Here is a 10,209-nt window from a genome sequence, read left to right on the forward strand (position 1 = left end):
CACGCTCTCCTGATTCTTGCCTTCATTTTGACATTAAAATGAAATATAATTTCTTTTGAACACACTTCAAAGAACGTTAGCCAAGTAGGCAAAATAACTGCTTTCAATGACGCTTGGAAATATTTGCCGTCCTGATCACCTTGAATCGGTGACTCTGCTTTGTGCAGGCAAATGTAGCAATGTCTTTGCCATTAATCCTAGCGAGCTATGCACAGACAGTCTGAGTTGCAAAGCACAGAAAAGTTCCTATGCACATTTTTTGTGATTTTTCTATTTCTCCGCAGCTTCTGACCTGAGTCATTCCAATGCTATTGCCAAGTTTTGGACTTCCTGGAGCCAATCTTTCAACTAACTAGAAAACTATAATATTTAAATCAGGACTCTCCCCGCAAATTTGTGACTCTGGCTTTTAAAAGCCACAAATCAATCATGGTCCTTAGAGACATTTTCACAACAACTTGAAAGAGAGCTGACAGTCAGCCACTGGATTTTGACTTGCATGATTTTTTTTGGATATTGATCAATAATAACAACAAATTATGCATATCTGACAATCAACTGACATAAACTGGTTAGGTTATTATCAGAAGAAAAGGACTATTCCTCAGTCAGTGTGAATTTGACCTTCCTAAATGAATAATGTCTGAATGATTGAATGTCCTTTTCTCCTCTGCTTGTGACTATAAATTAATGGAAGACAAGAGAGTTTAATATAAACTGGTAGATTAAAGACAAAAAATAGGCCATCTGTGAACCTCAACTAGCTGGCCATCTAACCAGCCGGTTACAGAAGCGCTCGATGACCCTCTATATAACAAGATTCACATTCAATTTATACCAAAACACATATAAGTCTCATCAAAGTCAATACTGTGTCTTTTGTTAGGAGAGTCCTAGATATCTACAGGAGACTTTGCAACCATCCTGAGACTCAAGGGCTCAGAAATGAAGCAAGATTTAACCCTACTAATACTGTTACTGTTGTTGTTAACTGCCGTCAAGTTGGTTCAACTCATCGTGACCCTATGTAACCAATTCAAGTTGGTTCAACTCATCGTGACCCTGGGTACAACAGAACGAAATACCGCCCAATCCTGTGCCAGCCTTGAAATGGTTCTTATGTTTGAGCCCATTGTTGCAGCCACTGTGTCAATCCAACTTGGAATGAAATCTCCCACATCATCTTCCACTAGGAGAGAGTGGGACTAGATTAAAATTACCTCAGTGTGATATATATAAAATGCAAGAAACCATCAGAGAGTTCCTCATTCTAAAATAATAAAACCAGAAGTCAGGGAAGTTTTCTTTTAAGCAGGGTTCCTTCAAGAGCTACCTTTAAAACTTTGCAGACTAACATGACTTTCCTCAACTTAAACATCAGTGTTTAAGGTAGACACTGCTGAGTACTGGAGATCAAGGCAAAGAAGGCAGAGTTCCTTTCCCCTCGATTGCTACAGTCTAATCAGACTGAAAAATATTAGGTATCATCACATAATAGTGAACACTAATTTTAACATTAAGTACAGTCAATTAAATATTATAACAGGCAACTGGAGAATCAAGAAAGGTCTTTGATAGAAAGTGATATTTAAGTTAATGGTTTACAATTTTCCACCTTTGAATCACCCGGAGAGTTTTAAAAAGTATGTGCATACTTGGCTCCATACCAGGTTTTATAAGCTGGTTTTCTAAGAATGAAGTCCAGGCAATAACCTTTATTAAAATCTTTTCCAAATGAGTAGAATTTGTGGCCAGTGTTGAGGGTCCCTGATTTCAGCTGATAGCAGAAGGCAAATGGGAACTGAGTAAAGAGCGAGGGAAAGGTGTTCAAGGGAGAAATAATTAACATTTGCCAATGTGGAAAAAGTAGTTCTTTGGGAAATTAAGAGAAAGGCACTAAGACATGGGTTAGAGAGGAATACTGAATCTTGCATAATAAGTAGTTCGAAGGTTATCAGAATTTATCTAAATATATTATAAAGCTAATATTAAACATGCAGCAAGGAATTGGCATGTCTTATTGTTAAAGATCACTCAAGCTCTTCTCTACAGAAAGATTTGGAAGGACCAAAAGAGAAGCTGGGGACCTGGGAGGTGAGAGAGGATGCTAATGGCTTGCACAGGGTGGGAGGAACAGAGATGAACAAGGAAGTATTTTGAGCTGTGATTATAAGTGGAACTTATGAGTGTTATGAAACATTAAATAAAGGAACATGAGGAAGAAGAAGTATAAAAGAAGATTCACCAGTCTTTAGCCTGAACAGCTGGGCAAAATAATACACATTTGCTGAGATACATAACAACGGAGAAGATGATGAAGCGTTTGTACCTGCAAATTTGAACTTTCAGTGAAACATCCAAGCAGAAGTGTCAAGTAGGCAGTTGGCCATGTAGGTAGGTCTTAGTGGAAAAGTCTAGACACCAGTCTGGAAGTCGTGAATACATGGATGACATTTGATATCTTGCGTAACACAAAGTCCTGAGAACATAAAAGAAGTGGATCCAGAATCTTACATTTATTATTGTAAAATGAAAAGATTGGATTTGATCAGGGATTCATAAACTTCAGACTGCCTTAGAATCATTCTGAGAGCTTGTTAAAACAATAACGGTTGGCATTTATTTTTCCACGTTAATGATTTGGGGGGTCTAGAGTGGTGGTTAAGGAGCCTGAAGCGATCTCACTGTGTAGTGGTTCTGCGCTGGGCAGTTTGGAACCACCAGCAGCTCCCTGGGAAAAAACTGGGATTTTTACTGCTGTAAACAATTACAGTCTCAGAAATCCACGGGGCCATAATGAGTCAGCAATGATTTGAATGCAATGAGTTTGGTTTGGGTTTGAGTGGGTTAGTGAATTAAAAGTTATTTTATGCCTTCATAGTTTTGGTTTTTTTTAATGTTGAGATAGTTGTAATTGTTTATTGAGAATCTTCATGCAAAATATTTTAGGGCAAAAATTTGAGTAGATGCATGACTTCTGCAAAGTAAAGTATATACATTCTTCTGTTGGGATCGCAGCTATTTGGGGTTGGGGATCCAAGCAAGATGAACTCCTTGACAACTTCAATCACTTCCTCCATTTGTCATAATGGTACCGATTGGTCCACTTGTAAGGATTTGTATTTTCTTTACATTGAGTTGTAATCCATATTGAAGGCAGCAGCCCTTCATCTTCATCAGCAAGTGCTTCAAATCCTCCTCACTTTCAGCCAGCAAAGTTATGTCATCTATCTGTCACACGCGGGTTGGGGATAATACTTCCTCCAATCTTGATGCTGCATCCTTATCCAGATAAACCAAGTTCTCTGATGATTTGTTCATCCCACAGATTGAATAAGTATGATGAGAGGATACGACCACGATGCACACCTTTTCTAATTGCACAACTGCCTCTTCATCTGTTTGCACAAGTATTTGCAAAACTGTTTGTACATCTGCCTCTTGATCCATGTACAGGTTCTGCATGAGCACAATGTCATGTTCTTGGATTCCCATTCTCCAACAGAATAGCCATAGTTTGTTATGAGTCACACAGTCAAATGCCTTAGCATATCAGTGAAGCATAGCAAACATCTATCTGGCATTCTCTGCTTTCCACCAAGATCCGTCGACATCTGCAATGATATCCTTGCTCTACATCCTCTTCTGACTCTGGCCTGAACACCCCTGTCAATGCATTGCTTCAACTGTTGATTGATGATTTCAGCAAAATTTTACTTGATGTGCTGTCAATGATATTGTTCTATAATTTAAGCGTTATCTAGAGTCATCTTTCCTTGGATGGGTACGGTATGGATCTCTTCTAGTTGGTTGATGAAGCAGCTGTTTTCCAAATGTCCTGGTGTACATGAGTGACGTGACTGTTTCCAGCACTTCAGCAGCTTTTTGAAACATTTCAGTATATACCATCAGCATATACCATCAATTCCTGGAGCCTTGTTTGGGGGTTATTATCATTCCTATTTTACAGATGAAGAGATTAGCAATTTGTCCCAAAGTGCAACAAATTAGTGGCAGAACTGAGATATGAGTTTACTCATATAGACTGATTCCATGAATAAGCCCCAGGGGCATGGTGCACTGTTGCCTGCAAGATCAGCAGTTCGAAGCCACCAGACACTCCACAGGAGAATATGAGACTGTCCTCTAAAGATTTGCAGTTTCTGACACTCTACATAGGAACTCTATGAGTTGGAATTGACTCAATGGCATTGGTTTGGGTTTGGTTTGGAAGTCTGATTCTAATAGCCAGTTACCTTAAGTTGTACTGTCATTCCCAGACAAACAAAATAATCAGGAAATTATAAACGAATATTCATTGTGCATCTACCATCTTTTAGGTGTACTGGTGTGTGAGTGTCCACGTTTCTAGAGAAACAAATCCACAGACATGCATATGTGTACAAGAAAGAGGTTTAGATGAAAAAAGTAATTATACATTAAGAAAACATCCCAGCCCAGTCCAGATCAACTCCCTAAGTCTGGCATTAGCCCATATGTCCGAAACCAGTCTGTAAATTTCTCTAAAGACTCATGAACACATGAGATGACATTGAATGCGGGACAATAACTGGAAAGTTTTTTGGATCCGGTGGTGGTGGAAGCACCTCAGCACTGGCGTGGGTCTCCATGTGGCTCCTCAAGCTCCAGGGCTCTGGCTGGGATCAGTGTGGCTCCATATGTCTTGTCAGCAGGAAGACAAAGCAGAGAGTATGTGTCCCACCTTCAGGGAAGAAGACAGGAGTTCCCAGAATCCTCAGGAGAAGGCCAAGCCAGAGGCATTATTGGCTATGACCTGATTGACAGGCTAGACTCCACCCTTTTGAAAACTGACAGGAGATTATGTAACTGCCACATGGAGTATATGAAAAAATAGACCTTCTGCCCTCTGTGATCATATCATAAAACAATGTAACCTGGAAGACAAATATTTTACAGATAAACTGTATAGAAGACTACCAGTATATATATAATTAAGTTCTAAATTACAAGGTTCATTTTGAAAGTGATATTGGAACTTGGAAGAAAAGTTTGAAGGAAAGCAGGTACGAAGTGAGGTAAAACAGAATTCTTAAGAAGATAAAGTTAGAGCTACATGCTACTCAGAGTTTAAATAGCAATAGAGTAAACGGGAAGGCCTTAAAACCCAAGAGAATAACAGGTTAACACTTTAGGGCTGAAATGAGTGACATACTCCCAGGGTCACCAGGGGTTAAAATCACAAGACTGTCAGAGCATTCAGTCACTATCCATGGAAGGTTTCTCTTGGGAATTCTAGTACTCTACAAATGTTCACCGAATTATTGTGTCAGCCAACGATGACCATACTTCCAAGCGTATAAAGAACCAAATAATACAGTTAAGTTTTCTTGTTAACTTCAGCTTCTTCTTCTTTAATTCTTTCTTCATATTTGATGACAAAGGGCTATGGAAAAGTTAGAACAGAAAATGAAGTCACTGAGGTGGACACCTTGTCAAACAGACCCTTGAAAACAGACCCCCCTGAAAGGAAATGCTGCTTCCTTTACCTGAGTCCAGTCCACGTTTTATAAAGGAAAAAAGAAAAAGTCATTAATAATCCCCTTTATTGAAATTGAGATCTTAGAAAGAAGAATTTTCTCAAGGGAAGGGTAGCATAAGGGAAGTATGCAAAGCATATGGGAACAAAATTAATTATACACTTTTAATGGGAAAGAGAAACCTGAGTGCCTAAGTATTCTCTTTTAAATAAATTGAGAAACATGTTCTATAAATGTGGGGGGAGTTAATGGTAACTTGATACGTCAATTTAAATGTTCTAATGTGAAGTGTGGTGCCAGGCTTGAAGGAATTGGGGTCAGGAGATGCAGAATCTCTCTCTTGTTATCAGGCAATAGATCATGCAGTGACAGCCCTGTGAACACACGGCGCATGTTCGGAATCTCAAGGCTGGAGGAAGGTCAGCGAGTGGCACGTGTTCTTTGTTTCCCATATCCAGTCAAGTCTAACATGCATGTGTGCAGCACCGTGTGAGGAAAAAGTATGAAACCCTTGCCAATGACCTCTGCCATGAGGGTAAACTCCCTTTACTTTGTTGAAATAATCCTTACTGTTCAATTTACATTGATCATTTGCCTGGACCTTCACTCTGCCACCACTCCCTTACAGTCCCCCCTACCACACAGGAAACATTGAACATTGATATAGGTGAAAGAAAAGGAACCCCCCCAACACACACACACACACACACACACACACACACACACTTTATGAAACCAGTGATGGGGAGCATAATTGATAGGTTAGAAAATTTGCCAAAAGAACTCCATCATCAATCAAATTCAGTCTTTGCATTGCCTGGAAATCAATGGTGGTGTTGCTTGGTCAGTAAAGATTCCCATAACAGCATGAGATAACAATCTCAGATTAAAAGATTTTTAAATAATTTTTAAATGAATTCCATGGCTATACAAATTGGGTTTTCGTCACCGGAGAAGCAACTGTGATCATTTGGACTAATGAATCGAGTTACTTAGGGTCCTCTCTCCAAAACTGTGTTAAAGGAAACATTGGCTCCACGAAGTGGTCATAGCTGTAACAGGAGGAATTGATGCTATCGATTAAAGAAAATGTTCATTATTTGGCTTCTCTTGACATGTTCATATGATATCATGCATTACTAATATTTTTCCAAATTGCTTGACTATAGAAGCCATTTAAATTTAAATCCAAGAATATTGGATTAGTTCATTTTTTAAAAAGCAGAAGAAAATATGAAACCAGTAAAGGCAAGGCAATTCTCTTTGAAACCATTCACTTCATGTGGGTCTTTTAGTTTAAGCTAAAATTAACCATTGATTTGATGCCAAGATACATTTGGGTTTGGTAAAAATATGATTTTGATGGTACTGTGGTGCTCTAGTTTCCTTTCAATTTGAATAGAAATATATATTTTTATAAAAATATAATTTTGTGTTAAAGTTCAAATACTGGTGATATCACCATAATCCAATTTGAAATTAAATTCTTAAGAAGAAGCTTCAATGGAAAAATGTACTATATAAATGTCTAAATCAAAATATGAAGCAAAGCTGACTTTCAGAATTCAGAATATAGTACAGTATATTCCTGTTATGATTGCCAGAGCTCCATCACTATTCAAGAAGCTATGGCAATGACAACCTTTTGATGTACATAGGGTTTATATGAGTTAAAACTGACCTGGAAGCACCTAGACACACACACTTTCATCAACATGCCAAATGAGCACGAAAAGTCATTGAAGAGAAAAATTTTAAATGATTACTTCGCATTAGTTAATAAGAAATAAAATTTAAACTGTACCACAATCTAGTCACAGATTTTTGAGTCCCCTGAAACTGTTAATCCCCAAATTTGAAGCACATATATTTCTGTAAAGTAAAATTAAATTAATTGAGTAATTAATTTAGTACATCCTATTTTGAGAGAGATATCCATATTTTTATAATACTTACATGTTTAAAATTATGCCAGAAAATTTACATGAAAAGATTTGTAATAAAATTTTGAATCTTTTATAACATTATTCAAATACAGAAACAACAGTTCCATTTGAAATAAAATATTCAAAATTATTTCAAAGATAAAAGAGAGGCGCTGTCCTTTTTGGAAACAGCTGAGAGAAGAAAGATTATACAAAGAAGAGATGAAAGAGTAACAGGGAAAGGTGCTATGTGAACTAAATAAAAGCATCCAAGAAGTGAGAGAAATAAAACGCATCTCTGAGGCAGACAAGAAAGTGCTCAGAGCTTTAAATGTGTTGTGGCTTATTAGCAGCAGATAAAATATTAAGGTACTCTCTGTTTGGGGACAAGAAACTGAAGACAATGTATTCCTTGTGTCGACTTCAATCAAAGTCAGAATGCAGTATATCCCTGGCGTCTTTTTCCAGGTCTTCATCAGTATTCAAGACAGGCATTTATTTTGCAAATCACAGTCATTTTTTTAAAAAAAAAGAAAGAAAAATCATGAAAATTACAATAGATGTGAATCATTTCTTCTTATATAAATACCCAAGGAAAAAATTAGGTAAACAGACTTCCAAATGTTTGAGTCTAAGGATTTTCATGTTTGAGATGTTAAATGGTGCTTTGAATATTCAGACAGAAGTCTCGCACTAAATGTCCAAGTCCTTTTCTGACTGATTCTATCCCATGCACATCCTTGGTTTTCAGTTGTTATTTGTTTGTTTAGTTGTTGTTTTTTATGGTTTGTTGAACTAAGTAATATTTTTTCTTGACTTTTCAAAATAAATAAATATGCTGGCAATGGCTTAGTTAACATCACACTCACTTGTGCAGTAGGATAATGATCTCTTTCAGCTCTCTTGGCTGCAAGAAACTAAAATCCTGCCGCAACTGAACCTGGAGAGCCCAGTTTCCTCCTCTTCTTAGTTCAGTCATTCTACGCATTGGCTCCATCCTTAGAAGCAGAGTAATACGGTTACCATAGCTTCGAAAACATCCAAACGTTTCAATGTCCAGAGAGATTTTTCATCTTGTACAGTTTTGATGGAACTAAGCAATCATTTTTGGAGATATGCCTGGCAAAATCGCTCTCCTATTTTATTGGTCAAGATTGGTTCAGTTTGTCCACTCTCTTCTCAAGATCACTGGCTTGATCCTCAAACCAATTTCCACTACTAATGTTGGCCATGTACTCAGCTTTGCAGAGGTACATTAGGAAGAGAAAATTATTTGGGGGAAACATATTAACAGATTCTCTTAGAAGAAAATTTTTAAAAAGGAAGCTTGAGCGAAATCAACATTTTAAAAAATTACCATTTTTTTACATATTAACTACATTTTTTAAAGACAAGGGCTACATAATATTTTGAGTGCATACATAGTAAGACTAATCAAAACTTAATTTAAATTCAATTCTTGAATAAACAGCCCATATTTACATAATTTTCTTCTTTGGGTGATCTTGAAAGGCCAGTAAATTCTTAAGAGCCCAGTTTCTGGGAACCTCATTCTATAAACATTTACTCTTCTCCTTTCCTGAAAGTAGCTTACACAGATACTGGCAACAACTCACCTAAAAGTATAGACAATGCTCTCAGGCAATTTATCTCATCTACCTCTAAAAGAGGAAGCCATCAGGGTATAGCAATGGCGGCAACTCTAGGAACTTGACTATGACATTCTCTGCTGAATGCTCACCTTGGAGCTTGCACAAGCACTGAATCACCCAGGGTCCCACACTTGCCCTGGAAACTGATGAACCGGTTCTAAACGAAACCTTATAAAGGCACTTGGTGATAGTTAAAAGAAGGCATATGAAATATCATTCCAGGAGATTGGAGTGGCCACCTATTCTTGATGGGATGAACTGACCATGAGAAGCTATTTGGGGGGCATGAAGAGAAGGTATCTGATGTGTTCAAGAGCTAAGCGGTGGTATTCACAAGTCTCAGCCTGCCTCAGTCTTTTGTCATGCCCAAGGTTCCATGGTGGTGCACCTGTAAAGAGCTCAGCTGGAAACACAAAGGGTGGGCAGTTTGTCCACACTCAGCAGCCCCATGGAAGAAAGCCTTGATGATCTGCTCTCAGAGGACAATAGGGGAGAATGCTGTTGTGCTTGGATTCAAGATCAATGCAAAAGCAACTAAAACCAATAGAGTCCTCATCCTCTCCCCCAAACCCCCTGCTCCCCTCACTCACACACTGGCAGCTGGGTAAGCACTAAGGAGCATGTACCACTCACGAGCAGTTGAGATGAGTCTACCCCTCAATCCCAAACCTTCCCTGAACGACTAACAGGAAAGCCAGTGGTGGTGAAAGTGAAGAGGGACATGGAGTACAGGGCTACCTGGTATCTGTAGATGGCCCTGTGAGCATGCAGCTTGCGAATACAGACGAATACATACATGGGACATTGTCTGGATATCTGGATGAAGTTTTAATAAGGTGTCATAATGGTTCTTTATATCAGAGGTGATGAAGTAGAGGAAGAAGATGGAGAAATGAGAGAGTAACATCCTTTGTGAGTTTAAAAAAATACATTTGGATATTTCTAGACAATAAAGATTTGTTTTTCAAATTAAAAAAAAAGATTCCTCCCCTACTGGGTAGAGTGTCTTTAAACTCATTAACTCATATACATTCTGGAACAAGTGGTGATTAATATTAGCAAGATAAAGGGCTAGTTTGTGTTGTAAGCTGAGAAAGACAAGTGGTATATGTG

The 10,209-nt window shown here is 38.1% G+C and overlaps 1 pseudogene; it reads left to right on the top strand.

The window, feature by feature from the left end:
• Positions 1–9,740: 9,740 nt before the first annotated feature.
• Positions 9,741–10,000, top strand: LOC101644145 (annotated as a pseudogene).
• Positions 10,001–10,209: the final 209 nt, after the last annotated feature.

The sequence above is a fragment of the Echinops telfairi genome, unplaced genomic scaffold (genome assembly GCF_000313985.2).
Source record: "Echinops telfairi isolate 266 unplaced genomic scaffold, ASM31398v2 ScPeMD7_6;HRSCAF=24_0, whole genome shotgun sequence".
Classification (NCBI taxonomy): Eukaryota; Metazoa; Chordata; class Mammalia; order Afrosoricida; family Tenrecidae; genus Echinops; species Echinops telfairi.